We start from the raw sequence: 27285 nt of genomic DNA on the forward strand, positions 1-27285 counted from the left end.
GAAATAAAATTATTTTTTCGCTAATTTTACATCGATTTGATATTTTTAATTAAATACTTGAAAATAGCTTTAATAATAATAATAATAATAATAATAATAATAATAATAATAATAATAATACTGGGAGGTACACCTCTACGCCGCACATTTAAATCTTGCGCCTAAAAGAACTCTACTGGGGGAACCGTAAACTTGAAACTAGTCCTACTTAAACAATTACTCAGAAGATGTCACTACAGAAATCTGATGAAATTTTGTTATTTTGAAGTTTCCTGAACTGACTGTAGTTCTACTTGTTTTGTTTGCCATTCATCAAGAAGTCTGGACTTTCTTCAACAGATGTCACTGCTAAAAACTATGATCATGCACCCTGGTGCAAAATTAAAGAACTTTTGATTTAAAGAAGTTTTGTATTCGTAAGATTTTTTTTTTTTTTTTTTTTTACTAAATGATGTTCATTTATTTTTGGGTTGGCAATGTTTATCTTTTCTTTCCGCCAGTTTCGAATTTAGCCAATCCCTAATTTCTGTAATTAAATTTCCGCCTATCACAGGCTTCTTCCTCGATTCTGAGTGTAACTTTTACATTCACCAATGAAGTGAGAGGGTGTGGCTGGTTTATTCATGAAAGGTCTCGAACTTTCCCCGAGGGTTTATAAACTGCGGATTTTCACGTCTCTTGGCCATCTGATCGTCATCTAACTAAGTGTGTGTGTCAAGCAGGAGGCGGGAGGCGCCTCTTTCATCAGGCAGCCGTTCTTCAGCAAGGTAATGGCCATCAAACAACAACAATAATAATAACAATAATAATGTTATTTGCTTAACGTCCCACTACTTTTTATGGTTTTCAGAGACGCCAAGATACCGGAATTTAGTCCCGCAGGAGTTCTTATACATGCCAGTAAAAAAATGACACGAGGCCGACGTATTTCAGTTCCTTCAAATACCACCGGACTGAGCGAGGATCGAACCTGCCAAGTTGGGGTCAGAAGGCCAGCACCTCAACCGTCTGAGCCACTCAGCCCGGCATTCCATTCCTTCACATGTTGACTGCTGAAAATGTTGGCGAATTGTGGTTCTGGTAAGGTTATACCTGTGCTTCATTTGACATACTTCTACATAAATATGTTTAGCAATATTACATATTTTTACATCATGACAATAATAATGTCGTGTGGCTATTTCTAGCCGGGTGCAGCCCTTGTAAGGCAGATCCTGCGATGAGGGTGGGCGGTATCTGCTATGTGTAGGTAACTGCGTGTTACTGTGGTGGAGGATAGTGTTACGTGTGGTGTGTGAGTTGCAGGGAGTTGTTGGGGACAGCACAAACACCCAGTCTCCGAGCCAAGGGAATTAATCATTTAAGGGTAAAATCTCCGACCCGGCCGGGAATCGAACCCGAGACCCCCGTGACCGAAGGCCAGCACGCTAACCATTTAGCCATGGAGCCGGACAAAACACAAGGGAAAACATGGAGAAGTACTTGGTGTGACACTGCATCACGATAAAGAAGTTACCGTGCTGTTTGAGTTACTTAATAGCGGTTTAAAGACGAAGTCTATATTAACTTTATTTGGTAAAATTTATTTCTTACATTTTCAGGGCATGAGGGCAACAGGGAATTAGCTCCAATACAAGCTACTAGTAAGCTCCACCAATAGTACTGTAAGCCGTAGTGTTAAGCACTGGAAATACTGAAGATGTGTGTGAATTTGTATATAATGATGCTTGATTTAGAATGTTAAACTAGTAGCATTTCTTGTAACATTTTCTTTACATGGAAATGTTAGTTGTTTTGTTGTTGTTGTTGTTGTTGTGTAATTATGTTTTAACAACTGTAAGTGATCAATGCCGGCCCCGCGGTGTAGGGGTAGCTGGCCTGCCTCTTACCCGGAGGCCCTGGGTTGGATTCCCGGCACGTCACGGATTTTACCTGGATCTGAGGGCTGGTTCGAGGTCCACTCTGCCTGCGTGATTAAAACTGAGGAGCTATCTGACGGTGAGATAGCGGCCCCGGTCTAGGGAACCAAGAATAATGGCAGAGAAGATTCGTCGTGCTGACCACACGTCACCTCATAGTCTGCAGGCTTTCTGGCTAAGTGATCATTGCCATCGCAATATTTCCCGATTGCCATATCCAGTCGAACCTCGACATCTCGAACCTGCATTACTCGAATTTTCAGTATCTCGAAGTAACGTAAATTTCCCGGCTATTTGTCCTATTCTTCAGTTGTATTTCTCTATTACTCGAAATTCGGTTACACGAACTTCTCGTTTTTTCGAAGCAAACATTTCCTTGCTTGAAGCAAAACATACTCTGTAATTCGAATTTTGTGCAACATTAACTGTGCAATACGGCATTTGTGGTTTGTGAGGAACAGTTAAAAAGTAAAGAAAGGTCTAGAGTAATGTTGGGAGCTAATATGACGGGAAGCGAAAAACTAAATCTTCTAATGATCAGAAAATTGGCGAAGCCTCGCTGTTTCTCGGACGTGAATTAATTACCGGTCTCGTACGAAAGCAACCCCCGAAATCGCGGAAGGCAATCTCCATTTACGAATCTCGGCTGCATGGTATTGACGAGAAGTTTCAACGTGAAGGGAGGAAAGGTTAACAGTAAAAAACAGATGTACTGTATCCTGTCCTCTAAAAAGTTACTATAATAATAATAATAATAATAATAATAATAATAATAATAATAATAATAATAATCGTATGGCCTCAGCTACCGTGTGCAGACATTTCAATATGACGCCATCTGGCTGTCTGCTCGTCAATTTCGACGTTACGTTTTACTCTAGGCCCACTAGATGGCAGACCGAGTAAACCGAAACTCTCTTGGGCGTCTATGGCTGAGATTTAATGAATTTTGTCGGGTGAACACCAAATGTGTCACCAGAGATCTTTTACATGCCGACATCGTACGACAGAGTGTCGAATGGACTTTTTTCCGCCCTTCAAATATCCGACTACCTCTGCCGGGTTTGAACCCGCTATCTTGGGATCCGGAGGCCGACACTCTACCAACTGATCCACAGAGGCAGCTAGTTACTATAATAAGGGTTAAAGTTAACGTGATGCCGTAAAATAGTCTTTATATTTTTAAATACTGTTAATGTATTCAGTAAAGCCCGTAGATAAATAAGATTCAATTATATGCTATACATGCTCAAAAACGGTATTCTCTATATCTTGAAATGTCGATAACTCGAAATAAAATGTAGCTCCCGACGTGATTCGAGATATCGATGTTCCACTGTATTTGTTAATGATGATGATGATGATGATGATGATGTGTAATATACTCCGCGATTTACAGTGCATAACATTATTTTTAATATCTGGAGTATTTCGATTACGCCTTATTTAATACTATCAAAATGAGAAAAGAGAATAATATATACATCATCTAAAGAAACAACGATGATTGTCATAATGGAGGTATTTAAAGCAACTTTGTTGTCTCACGTCTTAACCATAAACCGTAACAAAAGGAATACACGATCATTTTTTTGCAAATTTAGTACATTAATGCCCTTATACGAGGGTCGAGTCATAAGTCATGCCAACTTTTTTTTTTCTCGCGAACAGGAGACAACACGGAAAATCTAAGATATGCATTTCGAAATATAAGGCATGTACTTATGCATAGTGCCTGAAGTCAAATTCTGACTGCGGGAGATTCTCGTAGGAAAGTGTCAGAACACAGGCCGTTGGTAAACATTATTTTATTGTGGTATAGGCAGTAAGTACACAAGACTACGTACAAAGGACAGGTCTCGACTGGTTACAGACCTTCGAAATAATCACCCAAGGTTTCCACTGTGCGTTGCCATCGATGGGGCAGGCGCTGAGTACCATTCGCTGCATGTGTATCGTTAGCGTGTGACACCTCTCTGCGAAATGCTGTTACGATGTCCTCTTTGTTAGCAAACCGTTGTCCACCTAATGCTTTGCGCAGCTCTGCATGGCATTGGCGTGCATTTCTGCCGCGGAGAACTGCTATTTTTATGTACGATTGTTGCTCCTGCTTGTTGACTTCCATATTGTGACGCTATCACTCACACACTGAACTTGGGGGCATGCTTAGACACACACTGTTGTTTACATACACAATCTAGTGGCATCATACGCAAGTAGATACCGTACGTTTCCAAATGCATATATTAGATTTTCCGTGTTGTCTCCTGTTCGCGAGAAAAACAATAGTTGCCATGACTTATGACTCGAATATGAATATTACATATTTAATTATATATTTCACTGATAGTTACTATATTTTCTGTACATATTTTGCACTTTGGTATTACATGAACATCCGGGCCCTAAATATGAAGGTTTGTTTTTCTATTATTTTTTAAAATACCATTTGATCTTCGTTGAGCCACTGGAGAGGCAATGAGCTAATGTTTGTAGCGACGTAGGAATTATGGACCCTCCTTTCACTCACCTGCAAAGAAAAAAAAAACAATCATAAATATCAGAGTGAACTCACAGGCATCACATCAAAGATATAGAAAGCAAAAGAAACATCTCCCCACATTTCTGACCCTATATGTGTGTCTTTGTCTAGACCACCGACCGTAAATCGATACCGTGAAGTGGCTCGTAACTACGAGTTACAACCGAGGAAGATTCTAACACGGAAGAAAAGTACGGCAAATAAAACCAGCAAACTGCACCTCCTACTCACGGTAATGTTCATTAGCAGCGAATTTCTGAGCGAATTTCCACAGAGAGATAAAGGTTTGACATTTCACCAACTTAAGTGCTGTAATTATAGAGGTGAGAGGCCGGCGCGCTGTCACCTGAGCCACGGAGGCTCAAAAGGGAATTGAGCCAACGGCACGTGGTGTTCCCAAGCGGTCACCCATTCATGTACTGACCACGCCCAATGTTGCTTAACAATAAAACTTTCACCAAACGAACAATATCACATATGTATCACAATTAAATAAAAGTACGGTGTGATAATACATTTAAAATTCATCTAGTATTTGACTACACACTAAGAAACTAACAGACACTGAAGACTGCCAGACAGACGAATGGGAGCTGCAAGCGGGTGGATCATACCTCAGTGTCCATGACCTTGAAAAAAATACCCCTGGTCATCCGTATGAGCCTCGGAGATAGGTGGTATGTGAGCTAACGATACCGGTGCGCTTTAGCGCTCCTCTGTCGGTCATTTTTTATTAGTTGTATGTATGCGATTTAAATAGGAAGTGTTTTGTTAATTTATGGTTTGAATACGTTTTGTGAGTTTTGTTTCAGTTTGATATGTGAAAACTTGTGTTAATTGGCTCTTATGTGAAGTGTGATCCGGGGTGGCATGACATTCGTGATATGACTGGCACAACATTTTAGTGTATGCGATGTGGTATGGTTGACCACCCCTTATATTGCGTATGTGAGTTAGCAACGGCTGCATCGCGAAAAATTGCCTCTCATTATTCAATTAAATTCAATTAAATTTGGAATTTAAATACAAATAAATTTGACGGATGTAATTTCTAAGCATCGTTTATGGCAGCATATGTTTGTTTATAATGCATCCGCCTCGGTTTCCGAGCGTTCCAGTGCTTTTATTAGAGTTTTAGGGAGTGAGGACATGTTTTTTAGGTTGGCTGGGGGGAGATGGGGGTTTTACTTGGTGACTATTTAGGAGATTATGAGTTGTCTGCTTGGCGTGGTGGGTGGGGGGGTTCTGGTTTTGGGTCGATAGGAGGTTGAGTAGAAGTAAATTTAGGATGGTGGTGGCATCTTGGCTGAGCTGGTTACTGGGCTGGTAGGTGCGGGGTCCGGGGTTCGAGCGAGGTTGGGTGTTGAGGCTTAGAAGTGGCCCTGCTACCCTTCATCACAGTACATGCAAAGTCTCCACTACTTGCTGTGGCGTGATACAAATCCGGTAGCTGCGACAAACGACATTTTGTGCGTATTACCGTTAACAATGTTGTTAATAATTAAAGAAAAGCTGGTAAGAAAACAGGCGTGTAAGAAATGAAAATCCACAGCCTGTTTCCAGTCATTCGACCGGGTCAGGAATGGAATGAAGCCCCCACCTAGTGGCGAGGATAGGAATTGTGCCGGCTGACGAAGCATGTCGCACTCCTCTGGGGCAATGATTAATGACTGACACATGAAATGAAATGATATTGGAGAGCGTTGCTGGAATGAAAGATGACAGGGAAAACTGGAGTACCCGGAGAAAAACCTGTCCCGCCTCCGCTTTGTCCAGCACAAATCTCACATGGTGTGACCGGGATTTGAACCACGGAACCCAGTGCTGAGAGGCCGGCGCGCCGCCGCCTGAGCCACGGAGGCTCAAAAGGGAATTGAGCCAACGGCACGTGGTGTCCCCAAGCGGTCACCCATTCAAGTACTGACCACGCCCAATGTTGCTTAACTGCGGTGATCGGACAAGAACCGGTGTATTCAACATGGTATTGCCGTTGGCAGGCTTGTACAAACTGCTTCTTTTTTAATTATTCTTGTAATTCCTAGTATCAGTCGGCAAAAATGAAAAAAATACTGTTTTCTCCACAAAGTGGGCGGGGGGCGACTGCCTCCCTCGCCCCCTAATCACCACTACTGCGTATACACCTTCTTATTCTTATTCTTATTCTTATTCTTCTCCTTCTAGACCAGGGATGGCGAACCTTTTCCAACTAGTGTGCCATTTTAAGTCTGGTTTATTATTCTCACCTGTTGTTCGTGCCACTTGGTATTTTCGTTTAAGAAATGGCTCTACCTCCAACATGCCTCCCCCCCCCCCCAATCAAACCACGACTTCCTTTCCAAATTACCAATTATGCTTCATAATGTTATTTATTTATTCATTTTTATTTACTGATTTATTTATTGTTTAGATATATATCATGTAAATACACTTGATTGCATGTTCCGTGGTCATATTTTTGCAAAATATACATTTTTAAATATGTAAGTTTTGAGAATACCTAATATTATTTGTAAAAACATAATAAGCTCCCATTGTAACACACTTCGCCATTAAATATGATTAGCGGGCGAGTTGGCCACGCGTTTAGGGGCGCTCAGCTGTCAGCTTGCATCCGGGAGATAGTGGGTTCGTTCCCCACTGTCGGCAACACTGACTATGGTTTTCCGTGGTTTGCTATTTTCACACCAGGCAAATGCTGCGGGTGTACCTTAATTAAGGCCACGGCCGCTTCCTTCCCATTCCTAGGCCTTTTCTATTCCATCGTCGCCATAAGACCTATCTGTGTCGGTGCGACGTAAAACAAATTGTAAAAAAATTTAGACATAAAATCAAAAATACGGCCGGTAATATTTCCAGTGGACTTCACTTCCTCCATTAGCTTCATTATCTTTCTATGTTGTCGTAGTTCGTATGCTCAACAATTTAACTTATTTCTCCCTCATCACATCTCCACAACGAAATCGGAATAAAACAGCTATCCTCGCTTGTAAAATCGCATCCATGCTTTCATCAAAACACACTGCATATATCTGGGCGTTATCCAAATTAGCTTTCAATTGATCCGGATCTTCTTCACTCATTCTTATTATTCTATCCTTGACAGCAGTTCAGCTGGCTGGCATTCCTTTAATTCTGTTAATTAGTTGTTGCTTGTTAGGGAAGTTTTCAAATAATGTGTCGGACGTCAATAAGAAAGTTTCTTTGAAGAACCCACCGTCAGAAAGCAGGGGCTGCCTGGCCGAGGCGGTAAAGGCGTGCTCGGTTCGCCGGAAAGGACGTGGATTCGAATTCCCGTCAGGAAGTCGTAAAATTTAAGACACGATATTTCCACTTCCGGAGGTGCACATGGCCCCGAGGTTCACTCAGGCTACACCAAAAATGAGTACCAGGTTAATTCCTGGGGGCAAAAGCGGCCGGGTGTAGAGCCAACCACTCTACCCCATCTAGTGCCGAGGATACGGATAGTGGAAGCCTTTACCTTCCACCCCTCCAAGGGTCTTCATGGCCTGTATAGAGATGACTTTACTTTGCCGTCAGAAAGCGGTTTCCCATGCATGTTATACTATGCAGTGAGACAGTTGGAAACAGCCGCACTGATATTCCTAAGTCGGAAATAGGACACAAAGAACTAGTTTGTTTTGTGTAATGTTGGATATTTTGCGAAAGGAACTCTCTTCTTTCTTCATTTGGCATGAAACGAACATTTTAGTCTAGACATGGCGCTTTACTTTAAATGTGAGGAATAAAATTGTTTTCGAAAACAGGCAATATATCTTTCTATCAGTTCGAATTCCCCTGCTCACTGTTCTTGAAAAATCCGGTCATTACCTTCGTTAAGTTTCTGTTCTTTTCGGCACCGAAAACAAGTTTGCAACACCGCCAGAAAATGACACTTATCTCACTTGACTTTCGGACCTATCATTGTAGCAGTGTTGCCATACTGCACGTCCAAATATAACAAGTATTTAGATTTTCGATATTTATTTCTTACACGTGAAACAATATAAGACATGTATTGTCTGTAGTACAAGGCGTATATAAAAACATTGGTATGATCATATGTTCATGTGGCGTGCCACCGAGATCGTGTTCGCGTGTCACTTAGTGACACGCGTGTCATAGGTTCGCCATCCCTGTTCTAGACCGTTATGCCTCTCAGCGTTCAGTCTGCAAGCTTCTGTGAATTTACTAAACGCCGCCACAATCCTCTATTTGTAACCAGTTCTGTGGTCTCATTTAGTTCTACACCTCTTATCTGTAAATTGTTAGAAACTGTTGCAAAACAAATCCAAAATCTTAATAAAGTAAGTCCATAAGATAAAATATCACTCCCAAAACAATAACTTAAATTACCAAAATCACCTGATAAAATACAACCTATAAAAAACATAAAAGTTATAAAATATATTAAAGACTGAACCACCCATCAATAATCAATTAAAAACATAGGGGGATTAAAAATACAATTATAAATATATTTTTTTTATTATTATCAAGAATAACAAATTTGTAATGAAATATTAGTCGGTTTTTAAGATATCTGGTTCTTCAAGAAATGAATAATTCAGTATGTTAGGTTAGGTTAGGTTAGGTTAGACATCACCCCCTAAAAAAATTATACAAAACAATATTCTTATAAATAAAATACTAGTGTATTCAGCTAAAAAGATTAATGCAAATCATCCACTTCTGTATTCAACATTAAATCCTGAAATGTACTCCCTTGAGGTCAAATATATTTTTGAGGGGCAACTGTAATTACAAATCTCTTATCGGCTGTTCCTTATTTAGGCATTGATTTAGTTCAATGAGTTTGAGGGGGGTTCGCTGTTGATAATGCCACTCTTACTCGATTCTTTACTTTCCACTATAATGATAAAACCACAAATATCCTTAAAGGAGAAATAAGGGTGGAATGGGATTTTATCTGAGTTTCTATTTAAACCTAAAGAGTTATTTGATCCTGTTTGGTGAAGGAATAAGAGGTGAATTATAACTATTATGGCTACAATAAATGGTAGAACAAAATGGAAAGTCTTTGTCTCTCACTACTTCTCTTACCCTCCATAGCAGAGTCCATTATTCTCCTACGTAACCTATCCTCCCCCATTCGTCTCACATGACCGCAACCACCGAAGCATGTTTATGGGTACACCTTCATCCATCGAGTTCATTCCTAACTTATCTCCTCATTCCGAGTACCCTCCTGCCATTGTTCCCAAGTGTCTATACCAGCAATCATTCTCGCTACTTTCACGCCTGTTATTTCTAAGTTATGAATAAGATATTGTGAGTCCACCCAGCTTTCGCTCCCGTAAAGTGAAGTTGGTCTGAAAACAGACCGATGTAAAGACGGGACCTGACTTCCTTCTTACAGAATTCTGTTGTTCGCAGCTGCGAGCTCACTACGTTAGCTTTACTGCACCTTGATTCATCTCAGTTACTATATTACCATCTTGGGAGAACACACATCCTGAATACTTGAAATTATCCACCTGGTCCACCTTTGTATCCCCAATCTGACATTCAGTTCTCTTGGATGTCTTACCTACTGAGATCAATTTAGTCTTCGAAAGGCTAATTTTCATACCATACTCATTGTACTATTTTCAAGTTCAGGCTTTCGGCACAATCTGCCATTAAGGCCAAGTTGTCAGCATAGGCCAGGCAGCTTACTACATTTCCACCTAACTGAATTCCTCTCTGTCACTTTATTCCTTTCAGCAGATGATCTATGTAAACTACGAACAACGAAGGTGAAAGATTACAGCCTTTCCTAACCCCTGTAAGTACCCACAACCAAGAATTATTCTACATCAATTCTCACTGCAGCCCAATTATCAACATAAATGCCTTTGATTGATTTTAATAAACCACCCTTAATCCCATAGTCCAGAAAGTAGTAGCATGGACTAATTCGAATAAAAATTTCCCTCTGAGAAAATAAAATGAGCAAAAATATGTATTTCAATAAAAGGAAATCAAATTGATCATTTATTTGCATCTAACCAATTGTTTTCAAGAGTCAGTGCATCGCAGGGGGAAAGTGACTCAGGGCCTATGAAACTGCCACCTATGGGTTACGTGAATGATGTTGATCTACAAAATATCACTGTAATATTTGTCACAAATGGAAGATAGTAATTGCTTTTACTCAAATAAAGTCTCAAATCCCAGGTTCATTAAGAAATAATACGAAATATTTTATTTTAGAGAATACATACTTTACTGTCTTATAACAACTATTTCTGCTACGTCGCAGCGCTTCCGTAAGTATTTTGTTTGTCCAACACTGTCGTCTGTGATGTCTTTGCTCACTGAAGTTCTTTGGTGTCGTTTTATTGATTTTTCTCATTCGATGTAAATTAATGGGCTGTCACTTTATGTGCATTAACTGATTCATTAAACGATTTATTGGTCCAGGGATCATGCTATTTTTCAACAAAATACCCGCACTCCCATTCGCTAGAAAGAGAGCTCGTTGGTGCCAGCCCTGGACCTCAAGGAAAAGGGAAAAAAAAGAAAAAAAACGACGGCGCAATCAGCGGAATGCAACACCATGGACTCCTATTTACAGCCAGTAAATACGTATACATATTTCTTGCTAGTAACGACGGTATTTCTTAATCAACCTGGGATTTGAGACTTTGAGTAAATCAATGATTACCTTTCGTTTGTGACAAATATTACAGTGATATTTCATGGATCAACATAGTCCACGTAACCCCACCAATGAAATAATTAGTTCTCTAGGTATGATGAGATGAGCCCTCTTTGATAAAAGATGGCCATCTATCAATACTTCACATCACAGCCTGCACGGTTACTAGGTAACATCGCATCACATATTTTGTATCCCTCATTTCTTGACGCAAATTTTCACAATCCCCCAGCCATGAGACATATTTATATCAAACATGTCATAAAAACATGTGCCCAATTTTGAATGTGTGTGGAAATAATGCGAGTATATTTCATAATTTCCATACGAGCGTCTTAATTATCACTATAGACAAGATGCATACGACTGTTTTTGTTCGACCATCAATAAATGTTTTAAGTTTTGAGAATTTACAATGCACTACGTCTTCTAGTGTGGGTTAGAACTAATGTGTTAGTTTCATTGTCATCTTTCATTTAATTCTCATCTTTGGCTTTGACAACATGGAAGTGACCGAAGTATCAGTGATTGTAATAATGCCATTCCGTACGCAGCCAAGTCCCTGTTATGAATGGTGTGAAATAGTCGCTGACAGGTAAAACCCTGCACGGATTTATCCGCCGATATCCGCGAAGTTAGTGTCTTGGCGGATACAAACTGTATGGCAGTGCGGATAATTTCTAAATAATGACGTTTATTGATTTTCACTCAGGTATACTCTTGTTTTTTCTTGTGGTTAGGTGACCCTTGACATTAGTATGGGGAAATAGTAATATATAGAGAGCCTGGAGACCATAAAGCGGATGCGGATATTATTTTGCACATCCACGCAGGGTTCTACTGATAGGGTCGGTTGGTGCGGGCATTTGCGTGGGCTGGGCAGATTGAGATGTAACTGCAACTTCTGGCTCCGTAAGGAAAGCAACGGGAAACCACCCCACTCATTTCCTTAGTACGCCTCTTAAGTGACATCTGGGCCACCTATGACGGCTGATGGCGGATCTGTTGAGGTCAAAGCCAGCCATAGGCATACATACATAGGTACATAACATACACCTTACCTTATTATTATATTGACAATGAAACTGTGACCATTAAGCTTGTGTCAAGGACTGAGGAATAACCCGCGTACGATATTAATCATTATCGGTACGGAACAGATATTAAGGAGGAAAGTATGGTCAGAAAAGAGGGAAAAGGGTTCTGAAAATACGTACAAAAGTGTTGATTAAATCACGTTATCAAGGTTTAAAACGGTTACGTGAACTTTCCTTATCCAACTTACTGGGTTCTAATAAATTAATAAACTTGTTATATTGAATTACACACAACATTTCAATGTTTCTGACGTTAAGTCCCTGGCACTTTGAGCTCAGTAGATTCTTATATTGAGAGAGAAACTCCGCTCGACGTCTACAGAAACCAATGAAGCATATCTCGTCAGCACTCACAAAGGGAGTTCTGTCAAAGTTGCAAAAAGGTTTCCACATCTGAACTTTATTGTTCTTCAAATTTAAATCTAATTTGTTTTCAGCAAATCCATCAAGGCTCTCCGTAACACTCATCAACTTCTTGCAAACACTGAATCACACCACGCAAATACTTGTAGCCACGCTCTACAAAAATTTCCAACTCTAGATCTTAAAAAAATATACCAAAAAAAGATAGATCTTTGATTGTTGAAGAATTGTTGGGCCTGCTTGATTGGTTCTGCGTCCGTGGAGTGTAGAGCACACATGAAGCATTTCATTTTATCAAAATTTTCGCCCACGGAAATAATGTTGAAGCAGAGAAAAAGATTTTATAGCCTTAATATAATCTTTTTAAAAACACAGATAAAAGTGGGAGGAAAAAGTGCTGAAGCATGAATTAGAAGGGAAAAGGTGGCAATTTGTAGTAATCTCACAAAAATAAGGTGCAAATGGTGAAACAAATTGTGTTTATTTAGCTTCAATTCATGTTCCCAAATACATGTGCTGACCTGCCAGTATGAAAATAGCTATATTTTTGGAAAGATACTGTACCTCGAAATCCTTTCTCTAGTCGATTTGTTTAAAATCGATAGTTGTAATAACAATTCAAACCATGCTAGAGTGGAGAGAAGTGAGGACTTAATTAAGGTAAGTTCGAAATTGCAAGTTTTTAAGGTTTTAAAAGAAATAAACATAAATGTTTAAATATTTTTTTAGCCCTAGAGTACTAAAATTAGTCGGTAGTTGCCCAATACTAACATACGTAAATTTTACGTGCAGGTCCGTATGTACCTTAAAACAATAAGGAAGCTCCACATTGATTTCTTTTCTGTTTTCTTTTTTTCTATTTGCTTTACGTTACATGGACATAGATAGGTCTTATGGGGACAGGCCTTAATTAAGGTACAGCCCCAGCATTTGCATGGTGTGAAAATGGGAAACCACGGAAAACTATCTTCAGAGCTGCCGATAGTGGAATTCGAACCCACTTTCTCCCGGATGCAAGCTCACAGCTGCGCGCTCCTAACCGCACGGCGAACTCGCCCGGTGTTCCACATTGTTACCAGAACTAATACGTTATTGAAGACTTATGAAGTATAGTTAGCGTTATATTTTGTTAATAATTCAAAACACTTAAGTGGATCAGCTTCTACGTTCGACGTAGGTCCTGGTGGGATATGAACTACAATATGTTTTGGAATTTTCCTGTGTTTGAACCAGTTGTTTTCCACATGTACCCATCCTTATCGAAGAGAGTATCTACTTCAAAGTCAACAAAAAGCTGTTCTAGAGGTTGAGAGGCTGAACTGAGCTGTTTGAAGAAGTCGCTTCTGTTACGGTATTCTCTTCCTATTTCCTTTTTTTGAGATTTCCCTTTCGATGGCTGCTCAGTTTGCTGCATTTCAACACAATCTCGTCAATCTGGATCACAGTCGAGATTTATCTTCGGAACCATCGTCAAAAGGTGAATAGTTCGGATCGTCATCGGAGATTCTTCGTGCTCAAGTTCAGTTTCTAAACGTTTGTCTCTCCAGCTCTCATCTTCATTCAGCTCGTCAAGAATACGACAAATGAACTATTTCACTCTTCGTTTATCCATTCTGTCTAGGAGAGCCAGATGCCTAATAACTATAACACAACCATCCGGAATGAGGAACCTACCCGCATACAACATACAAGTACCCTATTACATAATAATAATAATAATAATAATAATAATAATAATAATAATAATAATAATAATACGTACCGACGATAATGCGTCAATACTAGCAACACGTAAAAAAAAAAAAAAAAAGCGCAATGACTTACCGAAAATGAACTCTCCCGGCATTGACTCCTCACACATGCATCTAAATGCTATGGTGACATCATCCACATTGATCAGTGGAAGCATAGCATGGAGGTGGTCTGTTGGGGGTAACGCGGGAAGGAGCAGTGCAGAGTTATAAGACGCATACACGTGAAATTTGCGTACGTATGTTAGTATTCTACGGTTAGTGTGATTTGATAGAATCTGGTGACCTTTCAAGGACGAAAGATTTTATTCTATTTTAATTAAGCTGTTTCTTCTTCAGGTATAATTCTGTTACACTTATTCTTCAGTTAGTTTATAAATTTGTTTTTTCAAAATTATTTTCCGCAGACAGAAGAACCGAACAGTTACTTTATAAAACTTCGTTACGAAAGCAATGTCACCACACCAGAATACTTTCTACATTAGGACGCAGTGTAATTTGGAATCTCTAGGCAATAAAGCGGAAAACAAATAACATTCATTTGTGGTCGTAAAAATCGCCAATTCCGACAAATTGATCACTTTAAACCAGACCACATATTCAGAGTGTGTCATGCACAGCCCCGAAAACATTCCGTTGTCCAGACCAGCCAGTGCATATGTAATAGGCGACATTATACAACATTAAGCTCATCCGTTAACTAAACAACTGTGTTGCATAAGCATTATGGGCGATTAGCTCATCTCTCCGCGATAATCAGTGTTATCGAAGGTTTCAGCCGGCGAGGAAGGGATTTAGCTTATCGCTTCGCAATGTGCTGTAGCGAGAGGCTGGACTTTTGTAACTTTGTAGTAGGTCAGAGTTCGACAAGAGGGCGACATGTTATTGTGAACAAACAGTCAACGGAACAAACAAAACATTTTCTGATCATCTGACTAGTAATAGCGCTCCTCTCCGGTGTTGAACGTAAGTTTACCACATTATCCCTGGCAGTACGCGAGCAGCCTTCAGGGAAATAATGAAGAAAAATGTAATTATCGAAATAACTAACAAGAAGGTTAATTATATATATATGGGGCCACGCTTCGTTAGAAAGATTCACAAGAACCACTGTAACGGTTCAAATCCCGTTACAAGGTGATATCTGTATTTTTATTATTATTTTATCTGTGTTATTATTATTATTATTATTATTATTATTATTATTATTATTATTATTATTATTATTATTACGCCCATAGTATTATTTTATTTGTAAGATTACTATTATTGTAATATAATTATTATTCAATTCGATTCTGCAATGCTTGTCGCCTGCGTGATTTTAGTTAACTGTATGCATTTATATACGTGTGTGTACATTAATATTAGAAACATGTACAGTAAAGAGTTGCTGTATATCAGATGTGGATATGACATTGCTACATTGTGCAATACTGGTGGAGTAAATGCAGAGTCATCGCTACGTCATTGCTACGTCATCGTGCTCATTTAGCGGTGCGCTCACTGCTGGGAGAGACCTACTGGGAGCCCCAGGCTATTTCACTATTGTATGTAATATCTGTTGCGAGGTGGGAGTGGATTATTGTTATTTCTGGAGGTTACGTAGGTGCGTCAACCAACGTCTATATAAGGTCGCTGTATCTTGTAGCGTCAGTCATTATTCAATTGGAAGGAGAGGCGACAGTTGGCCGGAGTGTGAACGAGATGCAGAGGCCTCAGTCGGTCATTAAGTTAACGGGAGTCTACGGGAAGGAGAGGACTCAGTGATTCATTACTCATGGGTCATTGAGAGAATGAGGCTACAGTTGGTCGGTCTCTTAGTTGAAGGTACGGACGGGAAGGCTTACCACGAAGTCAAAGAAGGATAGACTTACCAAGTAGTCATATGATATGGAGAAGAAGCAGTCACATGGATACATCACCAAATTAGGCGTGACACATCTACAGTAAACACCAGATCTAAGGAATAAGTCGTAATTACACTCAAAGTGTTGAAGGTACAGTCATGTGAACCAGTGAGGGATATATTTCGTATAAACTGTTAAATTTCCGGTCACGAAGAATTCAAATTCATGCCTAGAATTTTTCAGTTGCAATGTCATAATCGCAGCAAGACTTACTATTTTTATGTACAATTTAAAGAATATATTTTGTTCTATCAAATGAATTCATAGTATTATTTCAATGACAGAATTAGCTAACCCTAATTTAATGGGGAAACCGAACGCCAATCTCCTTTTCCCAGAACTTATATGGTATGTTGTCAAAAGTAAGCTTATTACCCCACACCCTAGAGATAGTCAAGACTCTCATTCTATTATTGCTGCACTGAGTGGTAGCTGGCGCCCATCAAATAACGTATATGTAAGTAAGCAGGTAAGAAGTAAGTGTGAGTACAAGGTTCGACGATTGTGTATTTTATTTAATGAATACTAATTTTCATATTTTCCATTTTAAATGCAGATATTTCATATTTTTCAATTTAAATGCAGTTTGATATGTTTCAAAAGATAGTCAGAGAGTTAGGAACTCCACACCACGACACATCAGAAAACTGTACCACGTCGTTCCATTTAAATCTTGGTTTGTGTTGTCTGAATTCCAGGATTAAGACGACAGTCCGGAGATAAATATTTTTAACGAACGCATGGATTTTCACTGAACTTTGTGGGAATGTCTCCTAAATAGAAGTAGGGATATCACGAAAATGTATTTCATATACAAATAAGTTTTTCTAAAATGCTTTTGAAAGCATTTTTAAAAATTTTTAATTCCCTTTTTTCATGAAATGTAATTGAGATGTTAATGAATATTTGCAATTAAGTGGATAATACTTCTTTAAAAAGCATTGTATTGATTTTTCTGTACATAATTTATATGATATATATTGTACTAAAGTTTGCGTAATTTTTATGTTCTAAAATTTTGGATTTAAAGATCCCTACTTCTTGAAAAAATTCTGCAATCAAAAATTCCATACACAGGTTTCCTAATATAGCTGTGACACATATACCATACAAATCTTGTTACATTTGGCAGAATATTATGAGAGAAAAATGGGAATAGTTTGTAAAATTATAATTGGTGCCAAAATGAAAGAAAAGCAGACGCCACACTAATTTCTGCTGTGTGCAGACTGGCAAACATAGCATTATTAAAGCGATAAATTGTTTGAATTCAATGGAGTAACTTCGTGACAAGGAAGAAGAAACCTAATCCTTTCAATTTCAGCCATAATTGTTTTTCGCCAAAATGACCAAAATATCTCCAGACTGTCCCCTTAACATCGAAAAGTTTCATCCTTACTTATTAAATTGATATCTAGGCTAAACTCTAGAGTTTTGTGAAACTTTCATACCAACAGGGTATCCTGTGTTACTTGGTTTCCACTATATTATATTTGATGGAGACATAGTCTTAAATTTCTTATTACGTGTTACAAACATGTATTTAATTTCACAATCTCGTCTTATTTACAACGTGTTTTTGAAATAATGGCTTAATAAACAATTAAAATACCTTAATAATTAGCCAGGTATTCATATTTTTAAAACCTATCATTTACGGTTATTTTCGTGCAGGTACATTGAACTTTTAGCTATTAGTGAGGAGTACAATCTCATAATAGATTGAGAACCTCTGCTCTAAGATATATGACAAGTCCCGTATGCAAGACCCCCCCCCCCCCCTAACATTTAAAATTAGTGGTTTGCAGCCAGTTACAACAAACTTCGCTCAGTTTGGTACAAATCAGGCATATGGAAGACATTTCATGATGACAAAGAAGAAATCCATAGTTTAATGCACTAGTTTGAAAACCTTAATTTGTTTACGCTGTAGTTTTCTATTAGACTTGCTTCCAGCTGTTTATTTTTAAAAACCTATCCAAGGTGCCTCTTTTCATTTGCGATCACAGTTTTTACTGGAACAAACTCCTGAATTGGTGTAGGCCTATGTTGAAGAACGGTGGTTTTGCAGCCACGTCTTCATATATTTCTCAGGCTTAAACCGGCCAACTGGTGACGTATTTGCAAGAGTGAACATGAAGCTGGAGACGTAAGCAACAAACTGTGATGACGTTAAACAAGTGATGGTTGATAACGTCATTCATCAAGCTGAACTTTCGATGTTCATGATTACGAGATTACGCACCCCTAACCGCACGGCCAACACGACCGCTTCACGTCCTAGTAACACTGTTTTTACGTGGCTTTCGGAGAAGCAGACGTGCAGGAATTATTTTAAGAACCGGTAAATCTTCCAACATGACACTTATGTGTATAAAGAAAATTCAAATACCACTAGACGTAGCCGGGATCGAATCCGTTATCTTGGCCTGAGAAGGCCAGAGCTATACCATCTGAGACACACAGCCCGACGGAAGAACATCATCATTAAAGAAGTTGCTACTTAATCCAACTCTCTACTTAATACAACTCTTGAAATAGTTTGACAGATGGTGGTGGTGATTATTGTTTTAGCTTAACACTAATCAAAGAGAAAAAAAATGGATGAGTTCAACACTTCGAAAAATGAAGGTATCGGCCAAAGAAAGACAAGGGCCACGAAGGTCGTGAAAATGAAAGACTCCCTAGTCCTCGAATGCCCTTTAATACCTTTAATACCGAGCTCGATAGCTGCAGTCGCTTAAGTGCGGCCAATATCCAGTATTCGGGAGATAGTAGGTTCGAACCCCACTGTCGGCAGCCCTGAAAATGGTTTTCCGTGGTTTCCCATTTTCACACCAGGCAAATGCTGGGGCTGTAACTTAATTAAGGCCATGGCTGCTTCCTTCCCACTCCTAGCCCTTCCCTGTACCATCGTCCCCGTAAGACCTAACTGTGTCGGCGCGACGTAAAGTCAATTGTAAAAATTAAAAAATAAAGAATAACACCACCAATGTAACAATAATTGTGTTGATACGTATACCAAGATTTTTAAAAATAAACTCATGGCGTTCGGTCTCGCTAGACCATGCGGCTAGTATTTACACAGTGAGAAAACATACAGGTGGTGGTGGTGATTATTGTTTTAAGAGGAAGTACAACTAGGCAACCATCCTCTATATAACACTAATCAGAGGGAAAAATGGAAGGGATCCGACACTTCGAAAAATGAAGATATCGGCCAAAGGAAGACAACGGCCACGAAGGGCGTGAGAATGAAAGACTCCCTAGCCCTCGCAAACCTAATAGCGTCGGGGTCGGAAAAGAACAAGAGTTGACCAAGAGAGGTCGGATAGAATAGATGAAAGTGAGGAGCCTGGCACAAGTAAGTGGAAGCAATGCCAGGACTCAGCTAAGAGACCCGTGGTCGCCAACCCACGCTCCAAAGTTTAGAGCCCCTGGGGCCCCTTTTAGTCGCCTCTTACGACAGGCAGGGGTTACCGTGGGTGTTATTCTACCACCCCCACCGACAGGGGGATGAGAAAACATACAATAATTATAGTTCTTCGTGGTTGAAATATTCATAACGTAGCCTAATAGTACAGTCGGATAAATATTAAGAAATTACGGCACATAATGGTGGAGTTAGGTTGGATACGAGAATGACAGCTGAGGTTGGCAGCGGGTATTTAACTTCACCACAGAAGAGTACAGATACTTCTTACATGACAGTAGGATGTGGTTCGAATCGGTTATTTCTCCAGGGTCTTCTGGGCAGTGAGGGGTGTCCAAGACGTTGATCCTGTGGAGATGACTCGGATAGCATCCATGACCAAAACGCATTCTGACTGAACATGTCTTCGTGGTAACTACATTTTTTTTTTTTTTAACGAGATTTGCTTTGGGATGGTGGGGCGAGTTCTAGCGTAGTGCTCCCCTCCCGTAAACTGTATCGTGTTTCAGTAATCAGATCATTTCTTGTAGACCAGTGATTTCATAGCTTTTAGCTGAGCTTTTAGTTAGCGATATCAGAAGAATAATTGCCAATGAGTAGGATAATATAGCCGTTAGAAAGTCTTTTAGTGTCTGTCTGCTGTTTTCCAATTTTTGGTACCCAAACTCCGTATTTGGGATCTATGCATGCAGGGTTGTGTTACCAGGTGCATATGCTTGAAGGTCGTTGCAATTAATACGGTTTTATAAGATAATCGAATTTGGTTTTCTTAGTGGTCCCACTAACACAAAGGTTTTTGGCGACGGAAGGATGGGAAATGGCTAGGAGTGGTAAGGTAGCGGCCTTGGTCTACGGTACAGTCCCAGCATTTGCCTGGCGTGAAAATGGGGAAACCGCCTCTACGGCTGTTGACAGTGGGATTCGAACGCACCATCTCCCGAATGCAAACTCACAGCTATGCAACCCTAACCACAAGGCCAACTCGCACAGTGAAGATCAAATGTCTCCGTTAATATCATACATGTTACTGTAAAAGTAAGAAGATTGGTGAATCCTACAATTAACCAGTAAAATCGAACATTACTATCGCGGTAACAGACCGAAATTTCTTACAATATGCATAGATTTTGAACTTTTAACAAGAGTCGTTGGTAAATCTTAGGAATTACCCGTGCGAACTAAAGCTACGCAGCGGTGAGCGGACTGAAAACAAAAAATTGCCAACAAAGAAACGTTCACGGCGAGGGTGAGAGTCTTGGATGCAGCTGTTATACCAGTCTGCATGGGTAAATTCTAAGATTTACCAACGTCCCTTGGTAAAAGTTTGAAACTTATACTTATCATAAGGAATTTCGGACCGTTGCCGCGATGGTAATGTTCGGTTTTACCGCGAAATTCTAGGATTTACTAATCTTCTTACCTTAAAAGTAACATATACATCGAAAAAGAAATTGCAATATTCAATCGTTTATGTCATATACATATTCATCGTATGAGGGATAATGTACGTATGTATAACCTAACCCCTAGTCCAGTTTCCATACGGGCTTGTACATGAGGGGCGATCAAATTTTATAGCATGTTTTTACGGCCGAATGGCCATCTTGTCGCCAAACTCAGTTGAGCAGCTGATGAAATGATGGTGAATGAAACTGGATAAGGAGGTGGAAGGAGTCTGCTGCGGTCTATGAATAAGAACTCTCCCAGCATTTGCCTGGAAGTGAAAGTGGGAAACCACGGAATACCAGTCTCAGGACAGCCGACGGTGGATTTCGGCCCCATTCGTCTCCAGAATGTAGAGCTTGGATCAACACGCGCGGCCATATCGACTCCGTGTAAACATTGGTACAGCTGCGAACTTGGCCGCTCAAAAAAAAAAAAAAAAACGAATATCACGTTGCCTGGCACCAGGAATTCTGGGTGACCGCCACTATGTGTGAAAGAAGCCTCAGGCCCTACCTAGGATGAATTAGAATGATGAAGGCACAAATACCCAGTCCAGAGCCAGAAAAATTAACTAATGAAAGTTAAAATACCCGACCCTGCCGAAATCGAACCAGGGACCCCCTGGACCAAAGGCCAGCATGTTAGCCATTTAGCCATGGAGCCTGACATTAGAAATGTTAGTCGTACATAACACTACGAGAAGCTCAACAGGCGCACAGCCTCCTCATTACCTGCGAGTGAGGTAATGATGTACGAGTTTATATTTGCCTGTTTACACACATGGGAGCATTTGTTACTTGGCTGCGGCGCCCTCGCCGCCTAAATTGGCAACCACTGTTCAACTGTTCACCGCGCCTTTTCATCGAAATAATCTTCAAGGGAATAAGACCGGAGCAATTATCGTGATTACACTTCCTGTTCATAACATTACATACTACAATGAGCAGTGTACACAGTATGAAAGAGCCAAACCTCTCGTTGCTCCATTCGGTATCTAATGAGATCTGGCAAGCGTTGCAGTAATTACTCCGGCTCCGCCAAAAATTTGTTCCCGGCCAGCTTTTGGCCATAAAAAAGGGAAGAGAAGAAAAATATCTTGTTCTTGGCTTTTTCCTAATTATGTGAGGCCGGTACTTTATGTGGATCTGTCCCTATTTTACGACTAGATGCCCTTCTTGACGGAGCTATCTACTCAATCCCACTTAATCTCGAGGTTATGGTTAGTGGAAGAACTCTACCTTCTTCAAGGGTCTTCTTGGCTTGTAGGAGATGGCTCTCTTTTTCACCCTTCCTGTCGCTATCCTAAGGTGGAGAGATTTATTCACTATTAGTTGGGCTGAGTGGCTCGGACGGTTAAGGCGCTGTCCTTCTGATGGTGGTGATGGTGATTGTTTTAAGAGAAAGTACAACTATGATATCATCCTCTATATAACATTAATCAGAGAGAAAAAATGGAAGGGATCCGACACTTCGAAAAATGAAGGTATCAGCCAAAGAAAAGGGCCACGAAGGGCGTGAAAATGAAAGACCCCCTAAGATTCGCAAATGTAATACTGTCGGGGTCGAAAAAGATCAAGAACTGAGCAAGGAAGGTCGGAAAGGATAGATCAATCACTACTGATCTGCATTTAGGTGGCAGATTCCCTATCTGTTGTTTTCCTAGCCTTTTCTTAAATGACTGCAAAGAAATTGGAAATGTAAACATCTCCCTTGGTAAGTTATTCCAATCCCTAACTCCCCTTCCTATAAACGAATATTTGCCCCTTGTCCTTGTGACTTCAATTTTACCTTCATATTGTGATCTTTCCTACTTTTAAAGACACCACTCAAACTTATGTTATTCTACGCAATCCCTCAACTGACATATGAAAGTGAGGAGCCTGGCACAAGTAAGTGGAAGCAATGCCAGGGACTGAGCTAAGGGTCGTCAACCCACGCTCTAAAGTTCAGAACACCTGCGATCCCTATTAGTCGCCTCTTACAACAGGCAGGGATATGGTGGGTGTATTTCTACTTGCTCCCACACACAGGGGGATACAGGCCTTCTGACTCCAACCTGGCAGGTTCTATCCTGGCTCAGTCCGATGGTGTTTGAAGGTGCTTAAATACATCAGCCTCGTGTCGGTAGATTTACTGGTACGTAAAAGAACTGTGGAACAAAATTCCGGCACCTTGGCGTCTCCAAACACCGTCAAAAGTCGTCTGTGGGACGTAAAAACAATCATTATATTCACTATTACATGTCCCTGCGGTGCGTGGTAGTGTGATGTGTGTGAAATGGTGTGTATAAAGACGAGTACACACTCCCAGCGTCAGAGATATCGAATATGGAACCCGCGACCTTCTGCTACTCTGGCCATTCAGCTAACGAGTCAAACGGAAGGAAAAGTAGAAGATTCGATTAATAATAATAATAATAATAATAATAATAATAATAATAATAATAATAATAATCATCATCATCATCATCATTATCTACATCATTATCTACATCATCATCTACATCTAACATGTCCCAAGAGTCCAGGAGGACATTGGCCTGCCAGGATGGTTGCTGTCCAGCCAGACGGCTGCAGGTACTGGAATGCCACATGGTCAGTATAACGAAATTCTCAGCTTATTATTTGGCTTTCTTGACCAGGTGCGCTGCCTCTCGTATCACACGATCCTCAGTTGGTCTCACGAGGCACGAGTGCACCCCGTTCTAGCTCTTAGCCCAGAATCAAAATCCCTGAACTGCTCGTGAATTGAACCTGGGCCCTCCAAGTAAGAGCTGGATATGCTACGGCAGGTAGTGCGTAGGTAGTAATAACTGGAGCCGTACGAAAATAGCTACAGATAGCTCTGCGCGAACCAAATCCACAGTATCCTGTACTATACATCTTCTATCAGAAAACACAGAACGTACTTACACGCAACATACGTGTAGTGGTGGTGGCGGCGATCTTGACTAAGAAGTAGTACAACTGGGCAACCATAGTACTAATCAGAGCAGAAATGAAAGTGATCTAGCCCTTCGAAGATTGAAGGCATCGGCAGAAGTGGGAAGAGCCACGAGGGTTAAAAAATGAAAGACGCCCTAGGCCGCGCAAATATATCGTTGGGGTCGGAAAAGAAAATGGCCAAGGGAGGTCAGGTATGAAAGAAGAGAGGAGCCTGGCATAACTAAGTGGAAAATGCCAGGCTCAACTAGGGGTCCTGTGGTCGCGAACCCATGCTCTCAGTGTGAGACCCCCCGAGGGTCCCTTTATACAACCTTTTACGACAGGCAGCGGATAAACTACCGTGGATGTATTTTATCGCCTCCACACACATATGGGGTCTTGTAGCGGGGAAACTGTATGTTTCTAGACACGGGTTCCTACTCAAAATACAAAATATTTTCTATTCGGCCCCTTCTGCAAGGCCTCAGAGTGTGTAGACTATTAGGGATTTAGATACACCATGTATTAGGTAACTGTCTTATAGCCTAAAAATTCATAAATACTGAGTAGGTCACCAATACTTTATGAGTGTAACCACTGACGTTTGGCTTAAGACAAGAAATTAAATAAATAAATAAATAAATAAATAAATAAATAAATAAATAAATAACGAAGAATAAGAAAAAGGGTACATGGAATCAGCCGTTTACCTGCAAGCTTGTATTCGCGAGATGAGTTGTAACCCTACCATCGATACTCTTGTGGACAGATTTCTGTGGTCTCGCATTCTCACGCCGGGTGAATACTGGGATTGTACCTTAATCCAGGTAGCCCTTTCGTATCTCGCCTCATTTGAGTTAGTGCCAGCACAATTTGGGGCGTATTGTAACTTTTTTTTTTAATGATGGATAAGAATCAACCTGGAATGTGCCACTGCATTTTTCGATAACTTAGAACTCCATAACCATTGTTTCAGCTTTTTAATTTAAATTAGTTTACCCTCTTTGTATATTTTTATTTATCTACATTTATTATTTCACTGCTAATTTTCAGACACTTATTATTTATCACTACTCTTATTATTACTAGGCCTACTGTAAGTAGTAATTGTCAAAGACTTGCAGTTTCCTGATAATGGTTCTATACATGCTCATAGTGTTAGGTAATTATTACCATTATTGTTTGAATTATCGTCATTAATAACATTATAGTTTTTTGTTAATATTTCTGTAAATATTATGCAGTAGAAATTATTCTGTCAGTCTATTCTAATTGGGAAAGTATCCCTCTTATAGGCGCAAATAAATAAATAAATAAATAAATAAATAAATAAATAAATAAATAAATAAGAATGATTTCTCCCTACATGTGATGCGATACCTTCAATAATTTAGTTTAAAATCGCGTAATTTAGAACTTCGATGTATGTACTTTTAACGACACTTTATTAACATCGTCTTATAATCAAGAAAAAGGATAGAAAGGGAACAGCAAATAACATTGCCACTTGAAGAATAGTAATATCGGATCTTTGAACAACAGCGATTTCATGAAAAAGAAAACTTAAAATTAAGACAGAGACTCGCGTGGTCTATTCACTGTTTTTACAGTAGGAATTTTCTTGTAGGAGTTTTTGTATCACAGAAAACCGCAGCACATTAGCATTCAGATCAGAGGCAGGATTAAAACATGTACAGTACATTTCACGTTCAAGGCTTTAGGACGACTATCTGCAGAGGTGTCGCGGTACTTGATGAACTAAGTGTAATTATATGTCACCTGGAATACATAATGTATGATCTAGAACGCGCATCATTACTAAAATTAGCAACTGTTGCATACAAAATGTGGCCTTTAGATATGCTGTGACGTGCGCTTCCATCCGCCAAGGCTGTTCCATAGAGCGTGGACATGTGACGGACTTGTCCCGCTCAAGTTTTGCAAGAACATTGCTCGATGTCATCTGACTTTAGGCGAAATGAAACACACATTAGATAGTCAATGAAATAAGGTTTCTTTTACAAGTGGTCGATGACAACTACAGTAATAGACGTATGACATCTTAATGGACAATTATCACAAAAATAAATACTATAATACGCTAATGACATATGACGTAACCATGTATGCCTTTAATTAAAGTTCCGTTTTTTCTGGACAGTAATAAAGAATCTTAGGAAGGGAGGGAAAAAGGAAATGAACAGTGTTTTGAGGTGAACTCATAACAGATCCCAGGGAATCACTGGAGAGGTGGAGGGAATATTTTGAACATCTTCTCAATGTAAAAGGAAATCATCATGGTGGTGTTGCAAACAGTCAAGCTCTTGGGGAGGAGGAAAATGATGTTGGTGAAATTATGCTTGAGGAAGTGGAAAGGATAGTAAATAAACTCCATTGTCATAAGGCAGCAGGAATAGATGAAATTAGACCTGAAATGGTGAAGTATAGTGGGAAGGCAGGGATGAAATGGCTTCATAGAGTAGTCAAATTAGCGTGGAGTGTTGGTAAGGTACCTTCAGATTGGACAAAAGCAGTAATTGCACCTATCTATAAGCAAGGGAACAGGAAGGATTGCAACAACTATCGAGGTATCTCATTGATTAGTATACCAGGCAAAGTATTCACAGGCATCTTGGAAGGGAGGGTGCGATCAGTCGTTGAGAGGAAGTTGGATGAAAACCAGTGTGGTTTCAGACCACAGAGAGGCTGTCAGGATCAGATTTTCAGTATGCGCCAAGGAATTGAAAAATGCTACGAGAGGAATAGGCAGTTGTGTTTATGTTTCGTAGATCTAGAGAAAGCATATGACAGGGTACCGAGGGAAAATATGTTCGCTATACTGGGGGACTATGGAATTAAAGGTAGATTATTAAAATCAATCAAAGGCATTTATGTTGACAATTGGGCTTCAGTGAGAATTGATGGCAGAATGAGTTCTTGGTTCAGGGTACTTACAGGAGTTAGACAAGGCTGTAATCTTTCACCTTTGCTGTTTGTAGTTTACATGGATCATATGCTGAAAGGTATAAAATGGCAGGGAGGGATTCAGTTAGGTGGAAATGTAGTAAGCAGCCTGGCCTATGCTGACGACTTGGTCTTAATGGCAGACTGTGCCGAAAGCCTGCAGTCTAACATCTTGGAACTTGAAAATAGGTGCAATGAGTATGGTATGAAAATTAGCCTCTCGAAGACTAAATTGATGTCAGTAGGTAAGAAATTCAACAGAATTGAATGTCAGA

At 39.9% G+C, this 27285-nt stretch overlaps 1 protein-coding gene and 1 non-coding gene across 3 annotated transcripts in view; both read right to left on the reverse strand.

The window, feature by feature from the left end:
• The window catches only part of tty (tweety), an 890597-nt gene that overhangs the window by 678485 nt on the left and 184827 nt on the right, over positions 1 to 27285 (reverse strand). The gene's annotated exons all lie outside the window — the stretch shown is intronic.
• Positions 6338 to 6456, reverse strand: LOC136876629 (5S ribosomal RNA). The gene has a single exon (XR_010860658.2). It is a non-coding gene; the product is annotated as a 5S ribosomal RNA (ribosomal RNA).

This window comes from Anabrus simplex, chromosome 6, assembly GCF_040414725.1.
Source record: "Anabrus simplex isolate iqAnaSimp1 chromosome 6, ASM4041472v1, whole genome shotgun sequence".
NCBI lineage: Eukaryota > Metazoa > Arthropoda > Insecta > Orthoptera > Tettigoniidae > Anabrus > Anabrus simplex.